At 40.8% G+C, this 13886-nt stretch overlaps 1 pseudogene; it reads left to right on the top strand.

The window, feature by feature from the left end:
- The first annotated feature begins 486 nt into the window (after positions 1–486).
- On the top strand, positions 487–12927 carry LOC142837154 (uncharacterized; annotated as a pseudogene).
- The last annotated feature ends 959 nt before the right edge of the window (positions 12928–13886 follow it).

Below are 13886 nucleotides of genomic sequence, written 5' to 3'. Positions count from 1 at the left end.
AGACAGGGTTTCTCTGCACCTTTCTAACCTGTCCTGGAACTAGCTAGCTCTTGTAGATATATCTATCTATCTATCTATCTATCTATCTATCTATCTATCTATCTTCTATCTATTGTCTTGCAAGATAGGATTTCTCTGTATCTTTCCAGCTTTCTTGTAAATAGCTTTTGTAGACCAGGCTGGTCTAGAAATCAAAGAGATTCACCTACCTCTGCCCCCACGTGCTGGAATTAGAGGCCTGCACCTCCGCTGTTACCACCCTGCTGAGCTGTGTCTTTAAGTAGAGTAGGACTCTATGGGAGGTGCTCTTGTCACTCAGGCCTCACTAGCCAATCAGGCCCGCCAGGTGTCCTGCAAGTCAGAAGTTTTGCAAGATTCTTCCTGAGGAGGCATAGGCAGAGGGGGCCAAGGTGGCGGCAGCCTAGGCTGCGGCAGCCTCAGCCATTTTCAAGCTGGACTTTGAGGACGAGTCCGCCTCAGTGGTTTTGTGTGCTCTGCTGTGAGTGCAGGAAGCTGAGCAAGGAGCATGGGCAAGTTGGAAAACCATGATGTGGTGAGCTTGGGGCTATTCTCAGACCGGGAGAGGCGGCTAGTTGAGCCTTGGAGACAGTGTGCTGTATCCTCCTCCAGCCATGTGGGAGCCATTGACCAGATGTAGAGTTCATCCTGTTTCTGACAGGTCCTGCTGGTCCTGCATGCCCCAGCAGGGTCTTCGCGATTCCACGTGATTCTGCATGTTCTTTGAAATTTCCGAGTGGCTGTCAGCCTCTGAGTAACTTCACTATCCTTACTGCGCCTGTTAGAGATTTGGGAATGGGACTGTGCTTTGAAATACCATTGCTGCTGACTTCCCTTTGAAATGCGGGCTCCCTTAGTGCTTGTATTGTCGCAATGAAACATAGATTTGCCAAAGTCACAAAGAACTTCTGTCCCGGAAGTTCTGCACCTTGAACATTTACTATTTAGGTTTAGGATCCCTCAGGAGTTAATTCTGTGGAGCTTATAAACAGTATTTCCTGTATAAGTAACACTCCAATGCTAAACTGTTTTAAAGGATCACAACATTAGGAAGACTGAGAACAGCTGGTTTATATTAATATCTCCTGTAGCTCAGGCTTCCCTCACACTATGTAACTGAAAATTGCTTTGAACACCTAATCCTGCTTTTGCTACCCAGTGCTGGAAAGACAATCCTGCAACTCCTTATAAGCTGGAGCTTGACTGGTCTGTAGGAAGGAGAAATAGATTAGTGAAAGAGTATCCTCCAACTTCTCCATATTTTATTGTGAATTTATAACTGAAGTAGGACCTGTGTAAGAATTTAGTTCACTGACCAACTGTAAAGCAAGCATAGTCACAAAAGAAAAGGATGGGCAATAAAGAGGGTGAAAGCTTTTCTGCTGTGACATTAGTGGACATTAGCAATGAGTAGTGACACCCCACAGACCATGCCTTCAAGAATCGGTATAAATTCCGATTACAGTGAAAGACCTGGATAACTCCAGGTATCCCCAAAGAAAGCCCTGGATAAATCCATGTGTCCTACCCCCCTCCCCCAAGCAGAAAAAAAATTAGCCAAAAATCTAACCAGGAAGAGAATAATCAGGAATCTAGCATTAGCCAGTTTGGTGACTGTGTTTCAGGAACTAGCTGAAGTTAAAGTTGGGCTGTAATCTTGAGAATAATCTTGAGAAACAGGGAGTTTCCCCCATTGTGCTGTGTTTTAAGAACTAGCTGATTATGACCTTGGGAGTGGTCCTGGGAGGCAGGGAGTTGCCCCTTTGTGTTCTTCACTGGTGTTTTCGGAATTTTCTGTGACACTCCCCGCCAATTCCAGTTAACTGGGCTGTGGTTTCTTCCCTTAAAAATCACTTCTCGCGGTCACTCGGGGTCGAACTCTTTCTCTGCTTGGGTTGTGAGTCTTGGCCCAGGTGCACAGGTTCTCGTTTCATCTCATGTCATGGATTAAAGCCTTGTGTGATTGATTGCAGCAAGGATGGTCTCGCTTGAGTTTTGGTGGGGGTCCTGTTATCCCGAGACTTGAGTGAGAGTCTCCCCTCACCGGGGGTCTTTCAACATTAGTTCAAGCAAACTAGAAGAACTGGATAAAATGGTGTGGTCCTGCCTAACATGACTATACCCTGAGAAAAATGATGTGAGATGTACTTGGTGTGCTCTAATACAGATCCCTAGTCTCTGGAGCACATGACCATAAAGCTTGTTTCAACTTTTTAACCATATTTTTTGATATCATAATTACATTATTTTCACTATCTCTCTCTTGCTTCCAACTGTTTCCATGGAACCTTTATCATGTTCTAATCCATGGCCTCTTTTTGTTTAACAGTTACTGTTTGAATGTGTCCTGTGTTTGGTTGCATGACCTCACAGCTATGAAGTAAAGGGTTGGCTACTGTTGACCTTGATTGTGTAATGGAATGTGTACACGTAGGACCATGTGCCTTGGAGGAGGAACAGACAGTGCTCTGGGGGAATGAGGGATTGTACTAAACTACAAATTTCCAAGATTAGGGTCTTGTCTCACCCTAGTGTGGAAGGCCAAACCTGGAGGGTTTTTGCTCTCTGAGACATTTGATTTCTGTTCACACAGTATGGTAACTTCTAGTGTCTTGAAGCCCAGCTGGGTGGTTCTAGCTAATGAAGGACTCTACTTGGCAATCAGGAGCATCAGTAGGAGGTAGCTTACAGGTTCTTTCCAGGATTCTCTTGTTTTGCTGAAGGGAGATGTAAGGAGGACCACAAAACCAGGCCATGGTGAATTTAGGAACCACTGTCCCCAGACCAAGAAGAACAGGTTGGCTGAGCTGTCAGAGCTGCTTGGAAAGGAGTGGACCATAAGTGAGACATGGTCTGTTAATTAGTCTGGTGACCTGGGTAGTGGCCCTTGGCCCCTGAGCTTTGTTGAGTGTGGATTCCCTGGGGGAAGGGGAGGCTCTGCCATACTGGTGTGGGAGACTATGAGCTTATAATCCTGTTGCCTCATGCTATGTAACTGAAAATTCCTTTAAACACCTAATGCTGCCTCTGTCACCCAGTGCTGGATAGACAGTCCTGCAACTCCTTCAGGACCGGGCCTTGACTGGTCTGTGAGAAGGAAGAATAGACCAGCTAATGAGTGACCTCCAGTATCTCCTTCTTTAAGTACTTCCCCCCACTTCTCTCCCCCTCCCTCTCCAGTCCAAAGAGCAGTCAGGGTTCCCTGTCCTGTGGTAAGTCCTAGGTCCTCCCCCCTCCGTCCATATCTAGGAAGGTGAACATCCAAACTGGCTAGGCTCCCACCAAACCAGCAGATTGCGTAGGATCAAAACCAAGTGCCATTGTCTTTGGTGTCTCATCAGCCCTCATTGTTCGCCATGTTCAGAGAGTCCAGTTTTATTCCATGCTTTTTTGGTAGCAGTCCAGCTGGCCTTCGTGAGCTCCCAGTAGATCAGCTCCACTGTCTTAGTGGGTGGGTGCACCCCTAGTGGTCCCGACTTCTTTGCTCATGTTCTCCCTCCTTCTGCTCCTCATTGGGACCTTGGGAGCTCAGTCCAGTGCTCCAGTGTGGGTCTCTGTCTCTATCTCCATCCGTCGCCAGATGAAAGTTCTAGGATGATATGCAAGATATTCATCAGTATTGCTCTAGGATAGGGTCATTTCAGGTTCCCTATCCTCAGCTGCCCAAGGAACTAACTGGGGACCTCAGCTTGGGCACCTGGGAGCCCCTCTAATGTCAATTCTCCTGCCCACCCTAAAGTGGGTCCCATATCTAAGAATTGTGGTTCCGTGCTCCCCTATCCAACCTTCCTTTATCCCGATCCTCCTGTTTCCCCATGACCCCCCCTCCTTCCCTTCTACCTTTTCTCTCCCCATCTCCCCTTACCCCCATCCCACCCCACCCCTAAGATCCCACTTTTATCCCCGGCAATTTTGTCTACTTCCCTTATCCAAGCGGATAACTATATGTTTTTCCTTGGGTTCACCTTCTTACTCAGCTTCTTTAGGTTCACCTATTGTAGACTCCGTGACCCCAATTTATGGCTAGAAACCAATTATGAGTGAGTACATCCCATGTTCATCTTTTTGTGTCTGGGATAACTCACTCAGGATAGTGTTTTCTATTTCCATCCATTTGCATGCAAAATTAGAGAAGTCATTGTTTTTTACCGCAGCATAGTACTCTAGTGTGTATATATTCCATACTTTCTTCATCCATTCTTCCATTGAAGGGCATCTAGGTTGTTTCCAGGTTCCGGCTATCACAAATAATACTGCTATGAACATAGTTGAACAAATGCTTTTGACATGTGATAGAGCATCTCTTGGGTAAATTCCCAAGAGTGGTATTGCTGGGTCCAGGGGTAGGTTGATCCCGAATTTCCTGAGAAACCGAAACACTGACTTCCACAGTGGTTGCACAAGATTGCATTCCCACCAGCAATGGATGAGGGTACCCCTTCCTCCACAGCCTCTCCAGCAAAGGCTATCATTGGAGTTTTTTATTTTAGCCATTCTGACAGGTGTAAGATGATATCTCAAAGTTGTTTTGATTTGCATTTCCCTGATTGCTAAGGAAATTGAGCAGGACCTTAAGTGTCTTTTGGCCATTTGAACTTCTTCTTTTGAGAATTCTCTGTTCAGTTCAGTGCCCCATTTTTTAATTGGGTTAATTAGCCTTTTAATGTCTAGTTTCTTGAGTTCTCTATATATTTTGGAGATCAGACCTTTGTCTGTTGTGGGGTTGGTGAAGATCTTCTCCCAGTCAGTAGGTTGCCTTTGTGTCTTAGTGACAGTGTCCTTTGCTTTACAGAAGCTTCTCAGTTTTAGTAGGTCCCATTTATTCAATGTTGCCCTTAATGTCTGTGCTTCTGGGGTTATACCTAAGAAGCGATCACCTGTGCCCATCTGTTGTAGGGTATTTCCCACTTTCTCTTCTATCAGGTTCAGTGTTTTCGGGCTGATATTGAGGTATTTAATCCATTTGGACTTGAGTTTTGTGCACGGTGATAGATATGGGTCGATTTTCATTCTTCTACAGGTTGACATCCAGTTGTGCCAGCACCATTTGTTGAAGATGCTTTCTTTCTTCCATTGTATACTTTTAGCTTCTTTATCGAAAATGAGGTGTTCATAGGTTTGTGGGATAAAATCCGGGTCTTCTATACGATTCCATTGGTCGACTTCTCTGTTTTTATGCCAGTACCACCCTGTTTTCATTACTGTAGCTCTGCAATAGAGTTTGAAGTCAGGGATGGTAATGCCTCCAGAAGATCCTTTATTGTATAGGATTGTTTTGGCTATCCTGGGTTTTTTGTTTTTCCATATAAAGTTGATTATTGTCCTCTCCAGATCTGTGAAGAATTTTGATGGGATCTTGATGGGGATTGCATTGAATCTATAAATTGCCTTTGGTAGAATTGCCATTTTTACTATGTTGATCCTCCCAATCCAAGAGCAAGAGATGTCCATCCATTTTTTGGTATCCTCTTCAATTTCTTTCTTCAATGCCTTAAAGTTCTTGTCAAATAGATCTTTCACTTCCTTGGTTAGATTTACCCCAAGATATTTTATGCTGTTTGTGGCTATCGTGAATGGAGAAGCTTCTCTGATTTCCCTCTCTGCTTCCTTATCCTTTGTGTATAAGAGGGCGACTGATTTTTTGGAGTTGATCTTGTATCCTGCCACATTACTAAAGCTGTTTATCAGCTGTAAAAGTTCTTTGGTGGAGTTTTGGGGGTCGCTTATGTACACTATCATATCATCTGCGAATAACGAAAGTTTAACTTCTTCCTTTCCAATTCGAATCCCCTTGATCCCATTATGTTGTCTTATTGCTATTGCTAGAACTTCCAGCACTATATTGAAGAGGTATGGCGAAAGTGGACAGCCTTGTCGTGTTCCTGAGTTAAGCGGGATGGCTTTGAGTTTCTCTCTGTTTAATTTGACGTTAGCTGTCGGCTTGCTGTATATAGCTTTTATTATATTTAGGTATGACCCTTGTATCCCTAATCTCTCCAAGACTTTTAACATAAATGGATATTGAATTTTGTCAAATACTTTTCCAGCATCTAATGAAATGATCATATGGTTTTTTTTCTTTCAGTTTATTTATATGCTGGATTACACTGATAGATTTTTGTATGTTGAACCAGCCCTGCATCTCAGGAATGAAGCCTACTTGATCATAATGGATAATTTTTCGGATGTGTTCTTGGATTCGGTTTGCCAGTATTTTGTTGAGGATTTTTGCATCGATATTCATGAGTGAGATCGGCCTGTAATTCTTTTTCCTGGTTGAGTCTTTGTGTGGTTTTGGTATCACAGTAACTGTAGCTTCATAAAAGGAATTTGGTAATGACCCTTCTGTTCTATATTGTGGAATACGTTGAGGAGTATAGGTATTAGGTCTTCTTGGAAGTTCTGGTAGAATTCCACATTGAAACCATCTGGCCCAGGGCTTTTTTTGGTAGGGAGGTTTTTGATTACAGCTTCTAAGTCTTCGCGACTGACAGGTCTGTTATGTTGTTCACCTGGTCCTCGTTTAATTTTGGTAAATGGTATTTATCTAAAAAAGTGTCCATTTCTTTTACATTTTCCAGTTTAGTGGCATACAGGCTTTTGTAGTAAGATCTAATGATTCTCTTAATTTCCTCTGCTGCAGAGAAGGAGGTATATTCTTTCCTATTTGGGTGGAATGTTCTATAGATGTCTGTTAAGTCCATTTGCTTCATTACCTCCATTAATTCTCTTATTTCTCCGTTAGGTTTCTGGCTGATTGACCTGTCCATGGGTGATAGAGGAGTGTTGAAGTCTCCTACTATTAGTGTGTGCGGTTTGATGGCTGCCTTGAATTTTAGCAATGTTTCTTTTATGTACGTGGGTGCTTTTATGTTAGGGGCATAGATGTTCAGGATTGAGACTTCCTCCTGATGAACTGTTCCTGTTATGAATATAAAATGCCCCTCTCCATCTCTTCTGATTGATTTAAGTTTGAAGTCAACTTTGTTAGAGATTAGTATGGCCACACCTGCTTGTTTCTTAGGTCCATTTGCTTGATAGGCCTTTTCCCAACCCTTTACTCTGAGTAGGTGCCTGTCTTTGTGGTTGAGGTGTGTTTCTTGTAAACAGCAGAATGTTGGATCCCGTTTTCTTAACCAATCTCTTAGCCTGTGCCTTTTTATAGGTGAGTTGAGTCCATTGACATTAAGTGATATTAATGACCAGTGGTTGTTAACTCCGGTCATTTTTTTTTTAGTCGTAGAGTTTGTGTGTTTCCCTTCTTTGGTTTGTGTTGATGAAGGGTCTCTAGATGTCTGAGTTATTGTGGTCATTGTTGGACTCCTTGGTTAGTTAGACCCCATAACTTGTCTTCCAGAAAGAGTAAGAGTTTGTGCTGGCAATATGGCCCAGAATGCTGTCATTTCAAAATGGCGCAGCTTTTTTATTATTGATTTTGTTTTGATTTCTACCTCTAAATCAGGAAAACCTCTCTTAAAGAGCCACAGCATGTCATCAGTAAGCAAAGCCCATCTGGGGAAATAAATGCAGCTAAGCTTCATTTTTTAGTGTCTAGAATTCCTTTCCAAGCTCTCTAAGATCTCTAAGATCCTATAGCTCTGCTACAGGCCAAAAGTATTTCCTTTATTAACCAGTGATAATCACAGCATACAGAGGGGAATCCCACAATATGAGTTTCTATAGCCTCAACCTATTTCCTGTTCTTTGTGCCTATTGTGTTGTGGTTGAAACTAAACAGTCAGCTTTTTTCTTTTGCTGTCATAACTTCCCCACCATTATGAACTCTATCACTAAACCACATAAGATTCAGTAGAATTAACTGCTGTCTAGTGGTAAGGTGGTTTGGTAGCGTACTCTTTTCAGTTTTGTTTGTTTATTTTTGAAGACAAGGTTTCTCTGTGTATCCCTAGCTATCTTGAAAATAGCTCTCTATATATACAATGATGGCTCCAAACTCAGAGATCCTCTGGCTCTGACTTCCAAGTGCTGCGATTAAAGGTGGGCCAGCATTCCTGGCTTTTTTGTTTTTATATTGTTGTATGATGGTTTTGTTCCTATCAAGCATATGCTGTTGTACTGAGTTTCACCCATGTCTTTTTTTTTTCACCCATGTCTTGAATTTTAAAATTTTACAGAGTGTGTATCATTATGTTTCTCAGGATGGCATGTATTCATGACATTAATACTGCCTGTGCCTTCTTAGTCATTGGATTGCAGGTGCATACCCTTTTTCCTGCCTGTGTTTGTTTGTCTTGAATTTTTATTTTAAAAAGAGTGTTTAACCTGTATGCATGGATATGCACCATGTGAGTACCTGGTTCTTATATTGATCAAAACATGGTACTAGAAACCCTGAACTTGGAATAATGGACAGTTATGATCCCCCATGAGCCCACCTATATGCAAGACCAGGAGGACTCTGTACTGTTGAACCATCTTTCCTGCTCTGTGTTGATTATTTGTCATCAGCATATTAATTGCTATTGTTTTCATTTGTCCATTTGTAACTTTTTATACATACCGGGCCTTTTAGTAAAAGCTTATTTATGTTGCAGTTTAAATTGGGGCACTTCATGTTTCTGGTTGATGAATAAAGAGTTGAAGTAAATGCATAACGCTTTGTTGAAACTTCAGCAAAAATCTATGAGTTATTTCTATCTTTAATGTTTGTTTTATCATTTTTTATGTGAAACAGGTATTTAATATGTATTTCTAAATTTCCTAGAAGTGATGGCATGGACTAGGCTTATATTCAACTCAGATGCAGATAGAGAAATACATGCCTCTACCTTCTGAGTGCAAGGATAAGAGGCATGATTCAACGCATCCAGCTTTTTTCATCTTTTCTTTTTTGTAGTTAGGACATAACCATTCGTACAATTTCTATTATCTTAACTCTGTACTGTTGATCTGTTTACATATCTTTTATTTTTGGTTAGTAGCCATTTCTCTTGCAAGGTGAGCCATTCAAAGGATTTAGATATGACAGAGGTGAACCTCCTATTCAGTTTGCTTCTAAAGTGACTCATTGATTAAATTATGATGTCTATGTCATGGAATAAGTATGGAGAGCACCAGAATTAAATGATTATACTGTCAACGAAGTATATATTAAAAGTGTTGTCAAACTCATGCTTTCTGTTGTACACATGTATGGGATATTTTAGAATGCAGTGACCTATGATGACGTGCATATCAACTTCACTTTGGAAGAATGGGCTTTGCTGGATCCTTCCCAGAAGAATCTCTACAAAGATGTGATGGGGGAGATCTACAGGAACCTCACTAGTATAGGTAAGACTTAATTATCTTTCATGTTTCAAATAAGGAGACAAGTATTCATTGGTTAGTGATACTCTTTTGTAATATTATTGAGATAAAAGAATGGGGTAAATAAATCAGGCATGGTTGTAAGGTTTGCTTCAAATGCAAACTAAACTTTTTTACAATTTTTAATATAACATACATTTTTTCTGGCACTATATTTTTAGGATACAGTTGGAAAGATCATAATATTGAAGAACATTGTCAAAGTTCTAGAAGACATGAAAGGTAATTTTCATGTATAACCTGATACAAATGTATCTCTGAAGAATTTGTAATGTATCCTATATGTTATAAAGTAAAGCAACAGTGTAAATAATAAAGTGCCTCAATGATTATTAAATACTTACAAAATCGTATACCTTGATTTCAGATAGGTGAACTGCACTTGCAAGTCATTCTTTTTTTTTTACTAAAAAATTTCCACGTCCTCCCTGTGTCCCTTTTCCCTCCCCCTCCTTTCACTCCCCTCCTCTCACTGCCCTCCTCCCACTCCCCTCCCCCTACCTCTTCAATCTGAAGAGCAGTCAGTGTTCCCTTCCCTGTGGGAATTTCAATGTCCTTCCCCCTCCATTTAGGTCTAGGAAGGTGAGCATCCAAACAGGCTAGGCTCCCACAAAATCAGTACATGCGGTAGGATCAAAACCCAGTACCATTGTCCTTGGCTTCTCAGCAGCCCTCATTGTCCATCATGTTCGGAGAGTCCGGCTTTATCTCATGCTTTTTCAGTCCCAATCCAGCTGGCCTTGGAGAGCTCCCGTTATATCAGCCCCACCATCTCAGTGGGTAGGTGCACCCTTCGTGGTCCTGACTTCCTTGCTCATGTTCTCCCTCCTTCTGCTCCTCATTTGGATCTTGGGAGCTCAGTCCAGTGCTCTAATGTGGGTCTCTATCTCTATCTCCATCCATTACCAGATGAAAGTTCTATGGTGATATACAAGATATTCATTAGTATGGCTGTAGGATCAGGCCATTTCAGGCTTTCTCTCCTCAGCTGCCCAAGGACCAAGCTGAGGACTTCTCTCTGGACCCCTAGGAACCCCTCTAGGGTCAAGACTCTTGCCAACCCTAAAATGGCTCCCGGAATTAAGATTCCCTGCTCCGATATTCACCCTTCCTTTATCCCAACCATCCCATTCCCCCAAGCTCTCCCCATCCTCCCCTTCTAACTTTTCTATCCCATCTCCCTTTCCCCCATCCCACACCACCCCCTATTTCCCAAAAAGATGAACATGGGATGTCCTCACTCATAATTAATTTCTAGCCTTAAATAAAGGACATTGAGCCTATAATTCATAATCCCAGTGAAACTACATAAGTAGGTAAAACCAAATGAAAACATATAATTAGCCCCCTGCATATTGGAAGTAGACAAGATTACTGGGCAAGTCATTCTTTTAAGAAAGAAGTCAAGGAAACAATGTCTTAACCTATGTTACCATTTGATTCATAGTACAATGAGAGCTATACTGAAAAATTGCCAATCCATTTATTTCATATTATTCATATTATAAAAGATATACATGTTGAAAATGTGATAAGTATATCTGCAAAACTCTCTATTACACTAATAGTCCATAGAGAGAGTAGTTTAACCCATATACTTGTTAAGTTTAATGAGGGGGCAGTTAGAGTCACAAATCAACGGGTAGCTGTTGTGGAGAGACCTTAATCCAGATACCACAAGTCTATGAGGACATAAAGTCAAACTGTGAAGTTAATGTGAAAACCTTATATTTGTTATTCTACCTTGAGTAGGTATATCATATGTTACTCTGGACACAAACCACGTGAGCATAGGGATCGGAAAAGGTATAACATACCTCTCTTTCTCTCCGAATAGACAGAAGAAATGTAGCCTACACCATGCTGAGTATACTTGTTGAATTTGAGTACAAGTATACAAGTAATTGATTTTCTACTCTTATTGTTAATCTATCGATAAGCTCACATTTCAGAAAAGTACCATGAGAACCAGGACTGTGTAAATACTTCTGTTTGTCCTAGTTCATTAGAAAATATAGTATCACACACAGTATTGAAATCTTTATTAATACAATAAGAGTGGGGAAGCTCTGAGTTTTTCAGTTCTCTTCAAATACATGATAATTCTCATACAGGAAAAAAAAGATTCTGTAAATGTGAACCATGTAATAAAGGCTGTTATCAGTTTTCTTTAAAGATGAAAAGCAAGCTTTAATGAAGGGGAAAAACAAGACTGTTAACATGGTGATAAAACCTTAACATATAATTCCTCTTTAAAATAGGACTAAATTGTAAAATTAATTTATACAGATAAAAAAATTAAACAATGTATTAAATGTAGTAATGCTTTCACATGTACCATTATCATTGTAGGCATGAAAGAAGTCAAAGTAGAGAGAAAACTTCTGGATATACTGAATGTGTTAAAGCCTTCGCATGTGACAGTCATCTTCACAGGCTTGAGAAAACACATACTAGATTGAAACCCTATGAAGAAAATGAGTGTGGTAAAGCCTTTTCACAACACAATCCTCTTCAAATGCATAAAAGAACATACACTGGAGAGAAACGACATGAATGTAATCAGTGTGGTAGAGCATTTGCTCATCACACTATTTAAAAATTCATGAAAGAAGCCATACTGGAAAGAAACCCTATGAATGTAATCATTGTGGTAAAGCCTTTGCTCATCACACTCATCTAAAAATTCATGAAAGAACCCATACTGGAGAGAAACCCTATGAATGTAATCACTGTGCTAAAGCCTTTGCTCGTCACAGTAATCTCCTAACTCATAAAAGAAGCCATACTGGAAAGAAACCATATGAATGTAATCAGTGTGGTAAAGCCTTTGCAAAACACAGTCGTCTACAAGTTCATGAAAGAACACATACTGGAGAGAAACCCTATGAATGTAATCACTGTGGTAAAGCCTTTGCATGCCACAGTTATCTACAAGTTCATGAAAGAACCCATACTGGACAGAAACCCTATGAATGTAATCACTGTGGTAAAGCCTTTGCACAATATAGTCATCTACAAATGCATGAAAGAAGCCATACTGGAGAGAAACCCTATGAATGCAATCAGTGTGGTAAAGCCTTTGCACGCCACAGTTATCTACAAAGTCATGAAAGGAGCCATACTGGAGAGAAACCCTATGAATGTAATCAGTGTGGTAAAGCCTTTGCACGCCACAGTTATCTACAAATTCATGAAAGAACCCATACTGGAGAGAAACCCTATGAATGTAATCACTGTGGTAAAGCCTTTGCATGCCACAGTTATCTACAAAGTCATGAAAGGAGCCATACTGGAGAGAAACCCTATGAATGTAATCACTGTGGTAAAGCCTTTGCACGTCACAGTAATCTACGAAGACATAAAAGAAGCCATACTGGAGAGAAACCATATAAATGTAATCACTGTGGTAAAGCCTTTGCATGCCACAGATCATCAAAGGCATAAATGAAGCCATACTGGAGTGAAGCCCTATGAATGTAACCAGAGTGGTAGAGCCTTTGCTCATCACAGTAGTCCCCAAAGACATAAAAAAAAACCCATACTGGAGAGAAACCCTTTGAATGTAATCAGTGTTGAATGTAATCAGCCTTTACATGTCATGGTAGTCTCCGAAAACATAAAAGAAACCCATACCATAGAGAAACATTATGACTGTAATTAATGTGTTAATTCTTTGTTTATCACAGTCATCTTCAAAGACATGAACTAACACTTTCTGGAGAGAAACCCTATGAATGTAATGAGTGTGGTAAAGCCTTTTCACTTCACAGTACTCTAAATGCATGAAAGATCACACACTGGACATAAACTCTATGAATGTAATCAGTGTGGTAAAGCATTTGCATGTATGAATAATCTAAATCATAAGAAAATTCATATTGCAGAATAATCCTATAAATGTTTTCAGTGTGATCAAATTTTATACTTTATATAAGAGCAAAACTTTTTGTATGCAACAATCTGTTAAAATCTTTGTATATTATAGTAGATATTGAGTACCTGAAAAAGATACTGAGGACTTCTTATTATAAAGTATTTGGTAAGATCTTTAGCCAAAACTCTTATAATCAGCTACACAGTGATTTGGGATTCCCCTCTGTATTCTGTGAATGTATTTTGTTAACATTGTTTAATAAAGAAGCTGCTTTGTGTCTGTTATGGTTTTGGTCCCTTTAAGAGACAAGCCACACCCACTCCCCTCCCCATCTGCTGATGCAGGCTGATTTTCAGCTTCATGCCTGAGCTTGTTCTCTTTTCCATCTTGCTCTTGGAGAGGCAGCTTCGCTTCTGCCTCTCTTCCCACTTCTCTGCTTCCCCCCTTCTCTCTCTCTCTCTCTCTCTATCTCTTTCTGCCTCTCTCCCTCTCTCTCTGTCCCCCCTTCACCCTTCCTCCTCCATAACCTCCTGAATAAACATTCTACCTCACCCTGCATGTCTTGTCTATCCATGTTTCTGTCTTCTGCCTGCCCGCCTGCCATGTGTCTCTCTGCCTGGGGCCCACTGCCTGCTGCCATATGGCCAGCCACCACTGCTCT

The sequence above is a fragment of the Microtus pennsylvanicus genome, chromosome 17 (assembly GCF_037038515.1).
Source record: "Microtus pennsylvanicus isolate mMicPen1 chromosome 17, mMicPen1.hap1, whole genome shotgun sequence".
NCBI lineage: Eukaryota > Metazoa > Chordata > Mammalia > Rodentia > Cricetidae > Microtus > Microtus pennsylvanicus.
The sequence above is the reverse complement of the archived record's forward strand: the minus strand, read 5'-3'. Positions and strand labels throughout refer to the sequence as shown.